The sequence below is a fragment of the Pan paniscus genome, chromosome 6 (assembly GCF_029289425.2).
Source record: "Pan paniscus chromosome 6, NHGRI_mPanPan1-v2.0_pri, whole genome shotgun sequence".
Lineage (NCBI taxonomy): Eukaryota > Metazoa > Chordata > Mammalia > Primates > Hominidae > Pan > Pan paniscus.
This window is the reverse complement of record NC_073255.2, coordinates 37,625,484-37,644,413: the sequence shown is the minus strand read 5'-3', so window position 1 is coordinate 37,644,413 and position 18,930 is coordinate 37,625,484. Positions and strand designations below refer to the sequence as shown.

Sequence of the window (18,930 nt, the reverse complement as noted above, 5' to 3'; positions counted from 1 at the left end):
TTTCTTCTTGGTTCAGCTCTGTTTTTTCTAGAAATTTAGACATTTTATCAAAGTGTCCAAATTTATTGACAAAGTTTGTTTATAATATCCCCATTACCTGTTTACTCTCTGCAGCTTCTGTAATTTGCCATTCCTTATCTTTTACACCTTCTCTCTTATCTCCTGATTAAGGTTTCAAATAACCAACTGATATGGTTTGGCTGTGTCCTCACCCAAATCTCATCTTGAATTCCCACATGTTGTGAGAGGGACCCTGGTGGGCAGTAATTGAATCATGGAGGCAGGTCTTTCCCATGCTGTTCTCATGATAGTGAATAAGTCTCATGAGATCCGATGGTTTTATAAGGTGGAGTTTCCCTGCACAAGCTCTCTGTCTGCTGACATCCATGTAAGATGTGACTTCCTCCTCCTTGCCTTCGGCCATGATTGTGAGGCCTCCCCAGCCATGTAGAACTTAAGTCCATTATACCTCTTTTGTAAATTGCGCAGTCTCAAGTATGTCTTTATCAGCAGTGTGAAAAAGGACTAATACACCAACTTTGACTTTGTTGATCTGTTTTCTGTTTCATCAATTCCTGCTCATTATTCCCTTCAAATTGGGGTGGGGGAACTATTCTGTTATTTATATTCCTGATACAGATATTTATTGATTTTTGGCTTAATGAATGCATTTTAGGCTAAAGGCCAAAAAAAACTCTAGAACTGCTTTAGTCATATTCCACACACAATTTGTAGCATATAATTGTTCTATTTTTTCTCAAATTTTCATCATAAATTATGAATTAATATTTAAAACTGTTTCATTTGTGCTGATTTCCAACTAAAGGATTTTCAATCCTTAAGGTCGTTTTTCTCCCCCCCAAAGAATTGCCATTTGGCTCCAGGTATGATCAATTCTTTCCTTTAACAAATATTGGGCACCCACATGTGTCAGGTACTGTTCTAGATGCTTAGGTTACATCTGTAAACAAAATAGGCCAAAAAGTCATGCTTTCTTGGAGCTCATGTTCAAGTTTTTTGTTTTTTTTGGAGGCAGGGGTCTCACTCTGTCACCCAGGCCATAGTGCAGTGGTACAATCATGGCTCATTGCAGCCTCAACCTCCTGGGCTCAAGTGATCCTCTCACCTCAACTTCCCAAGTTGCTGGGAATACAGGCACATACCATCCTGGCTAATTTTTTGTAGAGACAGGGTTTTGTCATGTTGCCCTGGTTGGTCTCAAACTCCTGGGCTCAAGAGATCTGCCTGCCTCTGCCTCCCAAAGTGCTAGGATTAGAGGCATGAGCCACTGTGCCTGGTCAGGAGCTCATGTTCTACTGTCAATTCTTGGAAATGTCCCATATACCTGAATAGAATGTATACTCTTCACTTGTTGGGTGCAGTTCTACATATGACTGTTAAATCAAGTTGCTTTTATTACTCAAATCATGCATTTCCTTACTGATCTTTTTGCTTATTATCTCAATTTCTAAGGAGAGGTATATTAAAATTTCCTGCTGTGATTGTTCCTTTGTCTATTTCTTGTTTCTAATTACTATCCTAAAAGCCATATTCTTTTAAAAGAAACTGATGTTCAAGAAACATGCCCTATTTCACTAAGTTTGTAAAGGATGGATTATGGATTCCAGCATAGTTGTCTCTATTATGACAATATTAATTGTACAACTGTTGTCATCTGTTTTCCCTAATATCTACACCCAATAATAACACATCAGTCCCTTCCCATCCTTTGGAAAATCCCTCTTCCCAGACTTTTAATCAAATTACCAGAGTTCCTTGCTCCCTGTTCAGCAGCAAATGTGTCTATGGCTGGTCACCACAGTATCCTGAGCCACACACTGAAATCAGGTCAATGAGTCCCGCCCCTGGACAGATGTATGTGTCTTTATCATATTGCCTTCCAATAAATTCATATGGTCACTAGCCGTGTCTGAAAGTACCTACCAAGGATATGCTATGAGGTTAATTATTGTTTAGCTGTTTGACACGGATATTTTCCCCTATGATATTTACCTCATCTGATGATGTCCTGCATTTCCTTGTTATTTCTTTTCCATGGCTGGAAAACATAAACTGTCTTTTAGTCCCAAAAACAACTTTTATTGCCATCTGCAATTTACTGCATTGTTGAGTAAAGTATGGTTTATTTCAAAACATCATTAAGCAGTACTACTTTCCAGGAACTGTGCTAAGAGGCACTGTGGATTCAGAATGGAGTAAGACATGTTCTTTTTATGAAGAACACAATAGAGTGGGGGAAAAGTCATGTTGATAAATGTGTGCGTGGGAGTTATGGGCACGTGGGCAGTGGGAGGCAATGCACTCAACCAAATGGCAGGCAGTCAGGAAAGACCTCACAGAAGAGGTGACATTTGAGTTGTATCTGAAATGCATACTAAGAAAAGCATATTCCAGGAGGGGCAAAAAGCGTCTGCAGAGAAGACACATGATTCCTCACACAATAAATTTTCAAAGTGATTTGTATTTTTTCTTTTTGCTGCTATATTCCCATTTCTTCTTGACACTCTAATCAGGGTTTACAAATATGTGGCACCTGCACTGCCACTCTCCCCCTTCTCCCTGCCATTGGCAGCATCCATAACTGAAGACAGAATTCTTTCCTGAAGAGTCTACTCAACACTAGGTGCCATGATTAGAAATAATGTAGAAATTAATAATCACAATTAATAAAGTGTACATGACAGACGCTTGCCATTCCTACTTTGACTGGGTGGAGATGTGGAAATCTTGTTATTCAGAGGTGAAGTAGGGAGGCCAAGTTCTAAAATGTTAGCCCTAGGGCACTAGAATCACTGGGGATTAAAAAAAATTCTAAATCTCAGGCCACACATCTCTAGGGGTGGGAAAAAGGCTTCAGGATTTTTTGAAGCTCCCCAAGTAATTTTAATGTGCAGATAAGTTTGAGAATTACTGCCATAGAAGTCTGTTCAAAAAGGTCAAATTTGTTACCTATGTAAAGGGCTCAAGGGATTACCAAATTGTACTCTTCTGGGAAGAGAATTTTCCAGAGCAAGAGCGAGGCCTCCGAATCTGAAGTCTGTTCACTAAGCGGATACCAGAGTGAAGACTTGAGGAGCCTGGCCAAAGAGCAGGATATCAGCAGCAGGGGGCAGAGCCAGAGGTGGCCTGCAGGCATCTTTCTTTCCCAGTTTTCATGACATTATGCCAAATCTACTTAGCAGTGGCCATTTCGTATTTTCATTTCTATTTTTTCAGAAATGCATAAGGACTAAGGGTATCAGAGTAATCAGCATAACAACCAAACGAGCTGAAGTCTGCAAAATTCAACTCCCCCCGCCAAGATATTAAATTTGCCTACAGGAAAAAAGCCCACCAGGTACTTAAAAAAATCAACGAAATGATATTATGCTGCATTTAAAAGAACATGCCTATGAAGCAGAATACCATGTAGTGCTACCATTTATTTGAAAGTCATTTTGACAACACTGTGCATACTTATTTAGAGTTTTGGGTTAAAGATAACTGAGTATAGAAAACTATAGAAAACATTGCTTTGAAAGTGGATCCAGTATCAATGTTATCCTAATCTCTTTGAAAAAAAAGAAAACTATCTCTTAATTACACTACAATCAAATCGAGTCTTCAATTCTTATATATTCATTCAGAATTTTAAAATCTCTCTCACGGGAGGAAATGTAAAAGGAAAGTTTTCAAGACCTTTTTGTACCTTAATATCCTTTTCAACTTCTAATGTAAAATGTATTCGTCCTGATAACGATGCTGTGAAATAACGACCAATTCAGGAATGTAATGAAGTTTAAAAGTAGCTCCTCTTTTTCTGCATTGAGAACAATTTTGTTGATTCAAATTAGAAACTTCTAGTTGGGGGCAGGAGAAAAAGGAGGAAGAAGAAAGAAGCAAGCAATCTGTGACCTAGCGCTGATTATTGGCTGACCTCTAATAAAGGAAGAAGATTCGGATTTCTGGTGCCAAAACAAAAGTAATAAAGTGGAAAATGAATTTTTGCAATCCCCACACATCATTGAATTTATCTATTGTCTTCTAGACAAAGTAATCCTACAAAAGGAAGTTCTATTTCAAGGATTTTCACTCCTTTTCCATCTCTGAACTGAAAAGAAACGAGGTGCAGTTTGCAGCTTCAAAATATGTAAATAATCTATAATTCATATCAGTGTTCCGATTAAAAATTACCTAATCTGTTCTTTGCTCCTTGCAAGTTTCATTGAAGCAGTGCCCTTAACAGGCAAAGAAGGTACGTGGTAAAATTCAGCTCCTGGTAGAGTGTCCATCAACCAGCTCTGGTGGGATTGATGTGAGGAATGGAGCGCCCCTTAGAGGCCAGTCATCCAGCCAGTCTATTCCCACCGATAAGAGCAGAGGCTCTCAAGTATGGTCCCTGGACGAACAGCCTCAACACCACCTGAGAACTGTTAAGAAATCCAAGTTCTGGGGCCCCACCATAGGCCAACTGAAACAGAAACCTCTGTGGTGGGGCCCAGCAATCTACAGGCCTTCCAGGTGATGCTGATGCCTGCTAATTAAAAGAGGAGCTACTTTTAAACTGTATTAGAACACCTCATTCCTCAAAGATGTCAGAATCGAGGTGTCATTGTGTTAAGAAAGTAATTACACAGGAATGAAGAGAGCTGAAATGTCTTTCCTACATAGAGAAAGAACCAAGAAGTTGATGTTTGTATCAAGTAAAAACATTGAGCTACAATTTAGAAAATGTTGATACCAACGTGTTTTTTAAATACATTAAAGCAGCTTTTAGCAACTCTTTAATTATTCCCAATATATAGTTTGAATGAATTATTGTGTCCCTTGATGAACAGGATAAAGGAATGTAAGTGACTCTACCATAAATACAGGAAAAGTTTGGATAATCTCAGTGCCTATCACTACCAACAACAAGACCAGAGTCTACCCCCACTGTTATGATCCCTCCCTCTCTTCTCAGGACTGCCATCTGACTCAAACCAGTTCATGGCTATCTGACTATAAAACGAGGCCGAACTTGATCACAATCAAGGTGGAAATGAAAATAACAATCAAGAAAAACATTTCCCTCATTTTTCATGATTTTTTTATTTAACATATATAGTACATGTAAACAACTGGCACAAAATTCATAAAAATACACTACTCCTATGCAATATCACTTTATTCCTGATATATACTTTCATTTTCTCATTAATATCACTGGCCTATTTTAACACTATATTTTTTTTGCCAAGCATTTTTAGAGGCTTATCTTTTTAAAGAAATACGGCCCCAACTTTGTTTTCTAAAATGTCATAGCAATAGCTATTTTGATCGCCTCTTTGCCCATCCTTACTTTCCTCACACTAAAGCAAAAATATTTTTAAATGCTAAAAATATGCAAAATACTGAGCTTTAATGCTGTTTTGTACGCCTATGGAACCTGCTATCACTCTGCATTGCCATCAAAGGTGTGGATGCTCCACAGCACTGGTGCTGCGAGCTGTGGCCACGGCTGCATAGCAGGGACCTTCAGGCCTCTGCTCCAAACTGGCTCTCCTAATATATAGTCACATTTTGCTGGGGGTTACATTCATAAACCCTGCTACAAGAGGATCCTTCTGGAAAAAGCTAATTTATACTACTTGTAATGGTTCCCAGCAAATGAAGCAGTTATAATAGTATTTTTAATGCTTTTTTCCTGTACAGAATTTCTACTTATTACAGGTGAACTTATTTGGAAGGAAATTACTGGGGGTGAGAAAAATATAAAATAAATGTAAAAATATAATTTTTAAAAATTGTAGCTGCTGGATGTACACAATCAGCCACACTCAGGTGAGCAACAATCACAGATAAGCAGCGCGCACCTCCCTCTCCCTGCTCATGTTGACTCCCATCCTCAGCCTCAAGTGTCACTGCCCATTTTCCTGGACTGTTGTGCATCATCGCTCAAATGTTGCTTTTAATCCACAAATCATGGGCTGCTTCCCTATTTTCTAAAACTAGCAAAAGCCTAAGAAATAAAAATAGTCAACCAGCAAATGAGAAACAGTGGTCACAAATCTGAAGAACACTGCCAGAGTCCCTCTCCTGGGCCGCCTCCAGGGAAGGAGCATCCCTAGGAGCTGCGGCTCTGGGCACTGGGGCAGGACTGGGGGGCGGTGCTTCTCTGAGGGCACACTCCTCAGCCTTTGCAGCTGACTCATGTCAGCAAGCTGCTGCTTCCTCGAGACCAGGCCTGCCCTTGGGCTCTGGTAAGAAGGTAGAAAGGGAACAGTGGCTTCCAGGAGTGGGCACCAGAAACCATGCCTGAGGACTAAGGTCTCAAGGACAATCCACAATGAGGTTAATCTGCCTGTGGTTAAGAAAGAGAAGCTGTATAATTAAATGTGTAGTCAGTCAGCCATAGTCATGGTTTGCTTAGAATTTAAAACCCTAAAACCTTTTCTCAGAGCTACGAGGTTTCATCGTTTTGAAGAATCTCATTTCACACAAATTAACTTCTAGGAAACAAAAATTCATACAAGGAATTCAAAGAAGGTGTAGAAATTTCTCAAAATAAAAATAAATAGAAAGAAAAAAACTAAAGAGGAGGACGAAATATACTTATTCCTTATACTGAAATGATGGTTTTTAGAACCAAAATTATAACATAAGGCTTAAGGCTTTGTCTTAGTGAAGACAGGCAATCTTAAAAGTAAAATATAAAAACTTCATTTATTGTTATTCTTTACATTTTTGACAGGAAAATTAGTCATGTTTTATTGTATCTTAAGAGTAAAAGAAAAATTACCATGTACTACAGTCTACTGTTCCACTATAAGTGATGTCTACTCAAATATACATTAGTTTCTAGATGCACTATATTTGGGGTTGTTCAAAATAGTTTTTCTTAAAACTATAATTAAACATGAAAAAATTTTAAAGTGGTTTAAAGTATTAAAATGTAAACATTTGAATAATGCTAAAAAATGAGAAAAATACAGTTACCAATAATTTTTTTAAAACCAAGAATAAGTATTTGATAAGCAACTAAATGAGTAAACAGTACTTATTTGACAGAAAATGTTGGGGGGGAGGAGAGGAGAGAGAGCGAGAGAGAGCGAGAGAGAGCGAGAGAGAGCGAGAGAGAGCGAGAGAGAGCGAGAGAGAGCGAGAGAGAGCGAGAGAGAGCGAGAGAGAGCGAGAGAGAGCGAGAGAGAGCGAGAGAGAGCGAGAGAGAGCGAGAGAGAGCGAGAGAGAGCGAGAGAGAGAAAGAGACATGATAATGCCACATGGCTGGAAGTTAAGGGAATTTCCTAACCACAAGGCCCAAGAGTTTGGATTAATAATGGGCAGGAAAAGCTTCATTAACAAGAGAACAGAGAACAAAAAGAGCACAAGGAAGCAAAACAGACAGATAGTTCCGCAAAGCAAACACTCCATGTCTGCCCCATCTACTGTAACTCAAGTTGATGACAGGGGCTGACATGACCGAAGAACTTACAATCACTGAAATGTCCAAAAGACAAGAGCAAGAGGCAGAAAAAAGAAGCAAGGGGCATTAATAATTCTTACACTATAAAATCAGCCCCTACATTGTCAGAATTGTCCTGTATTTTCACGTCATCCTTGTCACAACTCATTGTGTTTTCTTTATACAGGTAACTTTGCTCACTTTAGCACAAATACGGAAGTCAAGTACAAGCATATACTCATTTGCATAGCAAATTTTAAAGGGGGCATTGAAATAGTAACCAATTGATAAAGGTATTGTCAGGCCTCTGAGCCCAGGCCAGGCCATCGCATCTCCTGTGACTTGCACATATACATCCAGATGGCCTAAAGTAACTGAAGATCCACAAAAGAAGTGAAAACAGCCTTAACTGATGACATTCCACCATTGTGATTTGTTCCTGCCCCACCCTAACTGATCAATGTACTTTGTAATCTCCCCCACCCTTAAGAAGGTTCTTTGTAATTCTCCCCACACTTGAGAATGTACTTTGTGAGATCCACCCCTGCCCACCAGAGAACAACCCCCTTTGATTGTAATTTTCCATTACCTTCCCAAATCCTATAAAACGGCCCCACCCTTATCTCCCTATGCTGACTCTCTTTTCAGACTCAGCCCACCTGCACCCAGGTGAAATAAACAGCCATGTTGCTCACACAAAGCCTGTTTGGTGGTCTCTTCACATGGACGCGCATGAAATTTGGTGCCGTGACTTGGATCGGGGGACCTCCCTTGGGAGATCAATCCCCCCTCCTTCTGCTCTTTGCTCCATGAGAAAGATCCACCTACGACCTCAGGTCCTCAGACAGACCAGCCCAAGAAACATCTCACCAATTTCAAATCCGGTAAGCGGCCTCTTTTTACTCTCTTCTCCAACTTCCTTCACTATCCGTCAACCTCTTTCTCCTTTCAATCTTGGTGCTACACTTCAATCTCTCCCTTCTCTTAATTTCAATTCCTTTCATTTTCTGGTAGAGACAAAAGAGACACGTTTTATCCGTGGACCCAAAACTCCAGCGCCAGTCACGGACTGGGAAGGCAGTCTTCCCTTGGTGTTTAATCATTGCAGGGACGCCTGATTATACACCCACGTTTCAAGGGTGTCAGACCACGCAGGGACGCCTGCCTTGGTCCTTCACCCTTAGCGGCAAGTCCCGCTTTTCTGGGGAAAGGGCAATTACCCCAACCCCTTCTCTCCTTGTCTCTACCCCTTCTCTGCTTTTCTGGGGAATGGCCAAGTACCCCAACCCCTTCTCTCCTTGTCTCTACCCCTTCTCTGCTTTCCTGGGGCAGGGGCAAGTACCCCTCAACCTCTTCTCCTTCACCCTTAGTGGCAAGTCCCACTTTTCTAGGGGGCAAGAACCCCCAAACCCCTTCCCTTCATGTCTCTACACTCTCTTTTCTCTGGGTTTGCTTCCTTCAATATGGGCAACCTTCCACCCTCCATTCCTCCCTCTTCTCCCTTACCCAGTGTGCTCAAGAACTTAAAACCTCTTCAACTTACACCTCACCTAAAACCTAAACACCTTATTTTCTTCTGCAACACCGCTTGGCCCCAATACAAACTCGACAGTAGTTCCAAATAGCCGGAAAATGGCACTTTGAATTTTCCCATCCTACAAGATCTAAATAATCCTTGTCGTAAAAGGGGCAAATGGTCTGAAGTGCCTGACGTCCAGGCATTCTTTTACACATCAGTCCCTTCCTAGTCTCTGTGCCCAGTGCAACTCGTCCCAAATCTTCCTTCTTTCCCTCCCGCCTGTCCCCTTGGTCCCAACCCCAAGCGTTGCTTAGTCTTTCTAATCTTCCTTTTCTACAGACCCATCTGACCTCTCCCCTCCTCGCCAGGCCAAGCTAGGTCCCACTTCTTCCTCAGCCTCCACTCCTCCACCCTATAATCCTTTTATCACCTCCCCTCCTCACACCCGGTCTGGCTTACAGTTTCCTTCCGTGACTAGCCCTCCCCCACCTGCCCAGCAATTTACTCTTAAAAAGGTGGCTGGAGCCAAAGGCATAGTCAAGGTTAATGCTCCTTTTTCTTTATCCCAAATCAGAAGCGTTTAGGCTCTTTTTCATCAAATATAAAAACCCAGCCCAGTTCATGGCTCGTTCGGCAGCAACCCTGAGATGCTTTACAGCCCTAGAAACTAAAAGGTCAAAAGGCCGTCTTATTCTCAATATACATTTTATTACCCAATCTGCTCCCGACATTAAATAAAACTCCAAAACTTAAATTCCGGCCCTCAAACCCCACAACAGGATTTAATTAACCTCGCGTTCAAGGTGTACAATAATAGAAAAAAGTTGCAATTCCTTGCCTCCACTGTGAGACAAACCCCAGCCACATCTCCAGCACACAAGAACTTCCAAACACCTGAACCGCAGCGGCCAGGCGTTCCTCCAGAACCTCCTCCCCCAGGAGCTTGCTACAAGTGCCAGAAATCTGACCACCAGGCCAAGGAATGCCTGCAGCCCAGGATTCCTCCTAAGCCGTGTCCCATCTGTGCGGGACCCCACTGGAAACCGGACTGTTCAACTCACCTGGCAGCCACTCCCGGAGCCCCTGGAACTCTGGCCCAAGGCTCTCTGACTGACTCCTTCTCGGCTTAGCGGCTGAAGACTGATGCTGCCCGATCGCCTCGGAAGCCCCATAGACCATCACGGACGCCGAGCTTTGGGTAACTCTCACAGTGGAAGATAAATCCGTCCCCTTCTTAATCAATACGGAGGCTACCCACTCCACATTACCTTCTTTTCAAGGGCCTGTTTCCCTTGCCTCCATAACTGTTGTGGGTATTGACGGCCAAGCTTCAAAACCCCTGAAAACTCCCCCACTCTGGTGCCAACTTGGACAACACTCTTATGCACTCTTTTTTAGTTATCCCCACCTGCCCAGTTCCCTTATTAGGCTGAGATATTTTAACCAAATTATCTGCTTCCCTGACTATTCCTGGGCTACAGCTGCATCTCATTGCCACCCTTCTCCCCAGCCCAAAGCCGCCTTCACATCTTCCTCTCATATCCCCCCACCTTAACCCACAAATATGGGACATCTCTACTCCTTCCCTGGCAACTGATCACATGCCCATTACCATCCCGTTAAAATCTAATCACCCTTACCCAGCTCAACGCCAATATCCCATCCCACAGCATGCTTTAAAAGGATTAAAGCCTGTTATCACTCGCCTGCTACAGCATGGGCTTCTAAAACCTATAAACTCTCCTTACCATTCCCCCATTTTACCTGTCCTAAAACCAGACAAGGCTTACAAGTTAGTTCAGGATCTGCCCCTTATCAACCAATTGTTTTGCCTATCCACCCCATGGTGCCCAACCCATATACTCTCCTATCCTCAATACCACCCTCTATTACCCATTATTCTGTTCTGGATCTCAAACATGCTTTCTTTACTATTTCTTTGCACCCTTCATCCCAGCCTCTCTTTGCCTTCACTTAGACTGACCCTGACACCCACTAGGCTCAGCAAATTACCTGGGCTGTACTGCCGCAAGGCTTCACAGACAGCCCCCATTACTTCAGTCAAGCCCAGATTTCATCCTCATCTGTTACCTATCTCAGCATAATTCTCATAAAAATGCACATGCTCTCCCTGCTGATCGTGTCCGATTAATCTCCCAAACCTCAATCCCTTACAAAACAACAACTCCTTTCCTTCCTAGGCATGGTTAGCATGGTCAGAATTCTTACACAAGAGCCAGGACCACACCCTGCAGCGTTTCTGTCCAAACAACTTGACCTTACTGTTTTAGCCTAGCCCTCATGTCTGCATGCAGCGGCTGCCGATGCTTTAATACTTCTAGAGGCCCTAAAAATCACAAACTATGCTCAACTCACTCTCTACATTTCTCATAACTTCCGAAATCTTTTTATTCCTTATACCTGACGCATATACTTTCTGCTCCCCAGCTCCTTCAGCTGTACTCACTCTTTGTTAAGTCCCACAATTACCATTGTTCCTGGCCTGGACTTCAATCTGGCCTCCCACATTATTCCTGATACCACACCTGACCCCCATGACTGTATCTCTCTGATCCACCTGACATTCACCCCATTTCCCCATATTTCCTTCTTTCCTGTTCCTCACCCTGATCACGCTTGATTTATTGATGGCAGTTCCACCAGGCCTAATCGCCACACACCAGCAAAGGCAGGCTATGCTATAGCACAAGCCACTATCCCGCCTCTTAGAACCTCTCATTTCCTTTCCATCGTGGAAATCTATCCTCAAGGAAATAACTTCTCAGTGTTCCATCTGCTATTCTACTACTCCTCAGGGATTATTCAGGCCCCCTCCCTTCCCTACACATTAAGCTCGCTCAATTCATCCAAAACCGTATCCAGGCCATCACCAATCATTCTATACGACAAATGTTTCTTCTAACATCCCCACAATATCACCCCTTACCATAAGACCTCCCTTCAGCTTAATCTCTCCCACTCTAGGTTCCCATGCCACCCCTAATCCCGTTTGAAGCAGCCCTGAGAAACATCGCCCACTCTCTCTCCATACCACCCCCCAAAAATTTTCGCCGCCCCAACACTTCAACACTAGTTTGTTTTATTTGTCTTATTAATATAAGAAGGCAGGAATGTCAGGCCTCTGAGCCCAGGCCAGGCCATCGCATCCCCTGTGACTTGCACGTATACATTCAGATGGCCTAAAGTAACTGAAGATCCACAAAAGAAGTAAAAACAGCCTAACTGATGACATTCCACCATTGTGATTTGTTCCTGCCCCACCCTAACTGATCAATGTACTTTGTAATTTCCCCCACCCTTAAGAAGGTTCTTTGTAATTCTCCCCACCCTTGAGAATGTACTTTGTGAGATCCACCCCTGCCCACCAGAGAACAACCCCCTTTGATTGTAATTTTCCATTACCTTCCCAAATCCTGTAAAACGGCCCCACCCTTATCTCCCTATGCTGACTCTCTTTTCGGACTCAGCCCACCTGCACCCAGGTGAAATAAACAGCCATGTTGCTCACACAAAGCCTGTTTGGTGGTCTCTTCACACGGACGCGCATGAAAGGTATGAGTCATTTTTATAATTAGAATGACATTCAAATTGACCAAATAAAACATTTTCTATTTGAAAACAGTTACCTATAAAAGTTTTTGGGATATGAACAACACATGACTTAGCAAAACATTAAAACCATTACAGATGTAGTTCTCCGTAGGCAGCAGGTCATGTAGCAGTCATTCTTTTACAATTTCTAGGACTTTGTAAACACTGTTCTGGAATACAGTGGTGAAGTGAGGTTTGGAATCCTTCACCAAGAGGTTACATAAGGGAGTTGTCCCAGCATTGGCAGGATCTTCTGCATCCCAAATTTCAGGCATACTGCAACCAGGCCTAGAAAAATGAATGTACATGTTAAAAATCAATATGCATTATATAACTGCAGAGAAAGCAGGGCACTTCTTACATTCCTGACCTCATTTCCTTTTTTCCCCTTAAATTACTTTAGTTTTTAAACAATCCTGTCATGTAGCTTTCATGCGCGTCCATGTGAAGAGACCAACAAACAGGCTTTGTGTGAGCAATAAAGCTTTTAATCACCTGGGTGCAGGCGGGCTGAGTCCCAAAAGAGAGTCAGCGAAGGGAGATGGGGTGGGGCCGTTTTGTAGGATTTGGGTAGGTAAAGGAAAAAGGGGGGTTTTTCTCCAGTGGGCAGGAGTGGGGGTCACAAGGTACTCAGTTGGGGAGCTTTTGAGTCAGGATGAGCCAGGAGAAGGAATTTCACAAGACAATGTCATCAGTTAAGGCAGGAACAGGCCATTTTCACTTCTTTTGTGGTGGAATGTCATCAGTGAAGGCAGGAACCCGCCATCTGGATGTGTACATGCAGCCCACAGGGGATATGATGGCTTAGCTTGGGCTCAGAGACCTGACATTCCTGTCTTCTTATATTAATAAGAAAAATAAAATGAAATAGTGGTAAAGTGTTGGGACGGCAAAAATTTTTGGGAGTGGTATGGAGAGATAATGGGCGATGTTTCTCAGGGCTGCTTCAAGGGGGATTAGGGGTGGCATGGGAACCTAGAGTGGGAGAGATTAAACTGAAGGAAGATTTTGTGGTAAGGGGTGATATTGTGGGGTTGTTAGAAGAAACATTTGTCATTTAGAATTATTGGTGATGGCCTGGACACAGTTTTGTATGAATTGAAAAACTAAATGGAATAAGAGAAGGAGAAAAACAGGTATTAAAGGACTAAGAATTGGGAGGACCTAGGACATCTAATTAGAGAGTGCCTAAGGAGGTTCAGCATAGCCTTGCCTGCAAAGATTATTTATTTACTTTAAGAGTTAAGAGTGGCGGTTTGGGGATAGCACCAGGAGATATCAGCTGTGATGGCTTGGAGAAACAGTGTAAACTGGCAGTGTAAACAAGAGCAGGGCATGTATGAGTAGCTGAGAACAGTGAATAGGAGTATGACTAGACAGAAGACAGTAGGGATGACAAGTTTTTTGGGGCACAGTCCAAGTTGGTCTGGTGTCTGGAATGATACTGGGGCCTAATAAAAAGGAGCATCTATACGGGAGCTTAAATGGGCTGTACTTTGTAGCATTCTGAGGACAGGCCTGAATTCTGAGAAGGGAAAGTGGTAAAAGTATTGTCTATTCCTTTTTAAGTTGGTGGCTGAGCTTGGTAAGGTGTGTTTTTAAAAGACCTTTAGTATGTTCTACTTTTCCTGAAGACTGAGGACTGTAAGGGATATAAAGGTTTCACTGAATACTAAGAGCCTGAAAAACTGCTTGGCTGATTTGACTAATAAAGGCTGGTCTGTTATCAGACTGTATAGAGGTGGGAAGGCTAAACTGAGGAATTATGTCTGACAGAAGGGAAGAAATGACTGTGGTGGCCTTCTCAGACCCTGTAGGAAAGGCCTCTACCTATCTAGTGAAAGTGTTTACTTAGACTAAGAGGTATTTTAGTTTTTGTGACTCAGGGCATGTTGAGTAAAGCTAATTTGCCAGTCCTGGGTGGGGGCAAATCCTTAAGCTTGATGTGTAGGGAAGGGAGGGGGCCTGAATAATCCTTGAGGAGTAGTAGAATAGCAGATGGAACACTGAGAAGTTATTTCCTTGAGGACAGTTTTCTACGATGGAAAGGAAATGAGAGGTTTTAAGAGGCGGGCTAGTGGCTTGTGCTACAGCATAGCCTGCCTTTGCTGGTGTGTGGCAATTAGGCCTGGTGGAACTGCCATCAATAAACCAAGTGTGATCAGGGTGAGAAACAGGGAAGAAGGAAATGTGGGGAAATGGGGTGAACGTCAGGTGGATCAGAGAGATGCAGTCATGAGGGTCAGGTGTGGTATCAGGAATAATGTGGGAGGCTGGATTGAAGTCCGGGCCAGAAACAATGGTAATTGTGGGAGACTCAGCAAAGAGTGAGTACAGCTGAAGGGGCCAGGGAGCAGAAAGTGTATGCGTCAGGTGTGAGGAAGAAAATAGATTTTGGAAATTATGAGAGCTGTAGAGAGTGAGTTGAGCATAGTTTGTGATTTTAAGGGCCTTTAAAAGTATTAGAGCGGCAGCAGCCACTGCATGGAGACATAATGGCCAGCTTAAAACAGTAAGGTCAAGTTGTTTGGACAAAAAGGCTACAGGATGCCATACTGGTCCTTGTGTAAGAATTACATACACCTGCACTTCAGCTGTGTGTAATGAAAAGGGTTGGGATGAGTCAGGGAGAGCTAGAGTGGGGGCAGTCTCTAAAGCTGTCTTCAAGGAATGGAAAGGAGTGGGGAAAGGATTTAGGATCTATGGGGTCAGCTAGGTTTCCTTTTGTGAGTTTATAAAATGGTTTTAGAATGGCAAAACCAGGTATCTAAACTTGAAAGTATCCAACCATGCCTAGGAAGGAAAGGAATTGTTGTTTTGTAGAAAGTGCTGGGTTTTGAGAGATCAGGCGGACACGATCAGCAGGGAGGGCACATGTGTTTTTATGAGAAGCCGAGATAGGTAACAGATGAGGAAGAAATTTGGGCTTGACTGAAGTAATAGGGGCTGTCTGTGAGGCCTTGTGGCAGTATAGCCCAGGTAATTTGCTGAACCTGATGGGTGTCAGGGTCAGTCCAAGTGAAAGCGAAGAGAGGCTGGGATGAAGGGTGCAAAGGAAAAGTAAAGAAAGCATGTTTGAGATCCAGAACAGAATAATGGGTTGTGGAGGGAGGTATTGAGGATAGAGAGTATATGCGTTGGGCACCACGGGGTGGATAGGCAAAACAATTTGGTTGATAAGGTGCAGATCCTGAACTAACCTGTAAGCCTTGTCTGGTTTTAGGACAGGTAAAATGGGGGAATCGTAAGGGGAGTTTATAGGCTTTAAAAGGCCATGCTGTAGCAGGTGAGTGATAACAGACTTTAATCCTTTTAAAGCATGCTATGGGATGGGATATTGGCATTGAGCGGGGTAAGGGTGATTAGGTTTTAATGGGATGGTAAGGGGTGCATGATCGGTCGCTAAGGAGGGAGTAGAGGTGTCCTATACTTGTGGGTTAAGGTGGGGAGATATAAGGGGAGGATGTGAAGGAGGCTTTGAACTGGGGGAAAAGGCAGCAATGAGGTGTGGCTGTAGCCCAGGAATAGTCAGGGAAGCAGATAATTTAGTTAAAGTGTCTTGGCCTAACAAGGGAACTGGGCAGGTGGGGATAACTAAAAAGGAGTGCTTAAAAGCATATTGTCTAAGTTGGCACCAGAGTTGGGGAGTTTTAAGAGGTTTAGAAGCCTGGCTGTCAATATCCACAACAGTTATGGAGGTAAGGGAAATAGGCCCTTGAAAAAAAGGTAATGTGCAGTGGGTAGCCTCTGTATTGATTAAGAAGGGGACAGACTTACCCTCCACTGTGAGGGTTACCCAGAGCATCTGTGAAGGTCCTATAGGCTTCTGAGGTGATCGGGCAGTGTCAGTCTTCAGCTGCTAAGCCAAGATGGTCTGGGAAGGTGTCAGAGAGCCTTGGGCCAGAGTTCCAGGGGCTCTGGAAGTGGCTGCCAGGTGAGTTGAACAGTCCGATTTTCAGTGGGGTCCTGCACAGATGGGACATAGCTTAGGAAGAATCCTGGGCCATGGGCATTCCTTGGCCCAGTGGCCAGATTTCCAGGACTTGTAGCAAGCTCCTGGGGGAGGAGATTCTGGAGGAACCCCTGGCAGCTGTGGTCCAGGCGTTTGGAAGTTCTTGTGTGCTGGAGATATGGCTGGGATTTGTCTCACAGTGGAGGCAAGGAATTGCAACTCAGAAATACATTGCTACTTGGCTGCCTCCACTTTATTATTGTACACCTTGAAGGTGAGGTTAGTTAAGTCCTGTTATGGGGTTTGAGGGCTGGAATTTAATTTTTGGAGTTTTATTTAATGTCGGGAGCAAATTGGGTAATAAAATGTATATTGAGAATAAGACAGCCTTTTGACCTTTTAGAGTCTAGGGCTGTAAAGCGTCTCAGGGTTGCTGCCAAGCAGCCATGAACTGGGCTGGGTTTTTTATTTGGTGAAAAAGAGCCTAACGCTATCTGATTTGGGATAAAGAAAAAGGAGCATTAACCTTGACTATGCCTTTAGCTCCAGCCACCTTTTTAAGAGGAAATTGCTGGGCAGGTGCGGGAGGGCTTGTCCCAGAAGGAAACTGTAAGCCAGACCGGGTGTGAGGAGGGGAGGTGATAAAAGGATTATAGGGTAGGGGAGCAGAGGCTGAGGAAGAATTGGGACCTAGCTCGGCCTGGCGAGGAGCAGCCTGGGGAGGAGGGGAGAGGTCAGATGGGTCTATAGAACAGGAAGATTGGAAAGAAGAAAGACTCAGCGACACTTGGGGTTGGGACTGAGGGGACAGGCGGGAGGGAAAGAAGGAAGATTTGGGACAAGTTGCATTGGGAACAGAGACTAGGGAGGGACCGATGTGTAAAAGAATGCCTGGACGTCAGGCATCTCAGACTGTTTGCCCATTTTACGACAAGGATTATTTAGATCTTGTAGGATGGAAAAATCGAAAGTGCCATTTTCTGGCTATTTGGAACCACTGTCGAGTTTGTATTGGGGTCAAGTTGCATTGCAGAAGAAAATAAGGCATTTAGGTTTTAGGTCACATGTGAGTTGAAGAGGTATTAAGTCTTTGAGAACACAGGCTAAGGGAGAAGGAGGAATGGAGGGTGGAAGTTTGCCTATAGTGAAGGAGGCAAGTCCAGAGAAAATAGAGGGTAGAGACACGGAGAGAAGGGGTGGGGGGATGCTTGCCCCCAGGGAAGTGGAGAAGGGGTAGAGACACGGAGGGAAGGGGTAGGGGGTTCTTGCCCCCCAAAAAGTGGTACTTGCTGCTAAGGGTGAAGGACCAAGACAGGCATCCCTCCGTGGTCAGACACCTCTGAAACATGGGTGAATAATCATGTAGGCATCCCCACGTGGTTAAACACCAAGGGAAGACTCTTCCTGATTCTGTGACCAGCGCCGGAGTTTTGGGTTCACAGATAAAACGCGTCACCTTTGTCTCTACCAGAAAAGGAAAGGAACTGAAATTAAGAGAAGGGAGAGATTTAAGTGTGGTGCCAAGATTGAAAGGAGAAAGAGGTTGAGGGATAGTGAGAGAGGTTGGAGAAGAGAGTAAAGAGAGGCCGCTTACCTGATTTAAAATTGGTGAAATGTTCCTTGGGCTGGTCAGTCTGAGGACCTGAGGTCGTAGGTGGATCTTTCTCATGGAGCAAAGAGCAGGAGGACAGGGGATTGATCTCCTAAGGGAGGTCCCCCAATCCGAGTCATGGCACCAAATTTTACTCGCATCTGTGTGAAGAGACCACCAAACAGGCTTTGTGTGAGCAACAAGGCTGTTTATTTCACCTGGGTGCAGGTGGGCTGAGTCTGAAAAGAGAGTCAGCAAAGGGAGATGGGGTGGGGCCATTTTATAAGATTTTGGTAGGTAAAGGAAAATTACAGTCAAAGGGGGGTTGTTCTCTGGCAGGCAGGAGTGAGGGGTCACAAGGTGCTCAGTGGGGGAGCTTTTTGAGCCAGGATGAGCCAGGAGAAGGAATTTCACGAGGTAATGTCATCAGTTAAGGCAAGGACCGGCCATTTTCACTTCTTTTGTGGTGGAATGTCATCAGTTAAGGCAGGAACAGGCCACTTAAGTATCACTTTTGTGATTCTTCAGTTACTTCAGGCCATCTGGATGTATAAGTGCAGGTCACAGGGGATGTGATGGCTTAGCTTGGGCTCAGAGGCCTGACAGTATTGATTTAAAAAATTATAAAGAACAAATATGCTTAGTTCACAGGCAAGTTGCATTAATTGTATAGATGCTCCTCAACTTACAATGGGGTTATGTTCCAATAAACCCATCATAAGTTGAAAATGCATTTAATACACCTAATCTACCCAACATCACAGCTTAGCCTAGCCTACCTTAAACATGCTAGGAACACTTGTATTAGCTTA

At 43.5% G+C, this 18,930-nt stretch overlaps 1 pseudogene; it reads right to left on the bottom strand.

Moving 5' to 3' along the window:
• Nucleotides 1–778: 778 nt before the first annotated feature.
• LOC117981179 (uncharacterized) overlaps nucleotides 779–18,930 on the bottom strand; it is a 119,726-nt pseudogene continuing 101,574 nt past the window's right edge.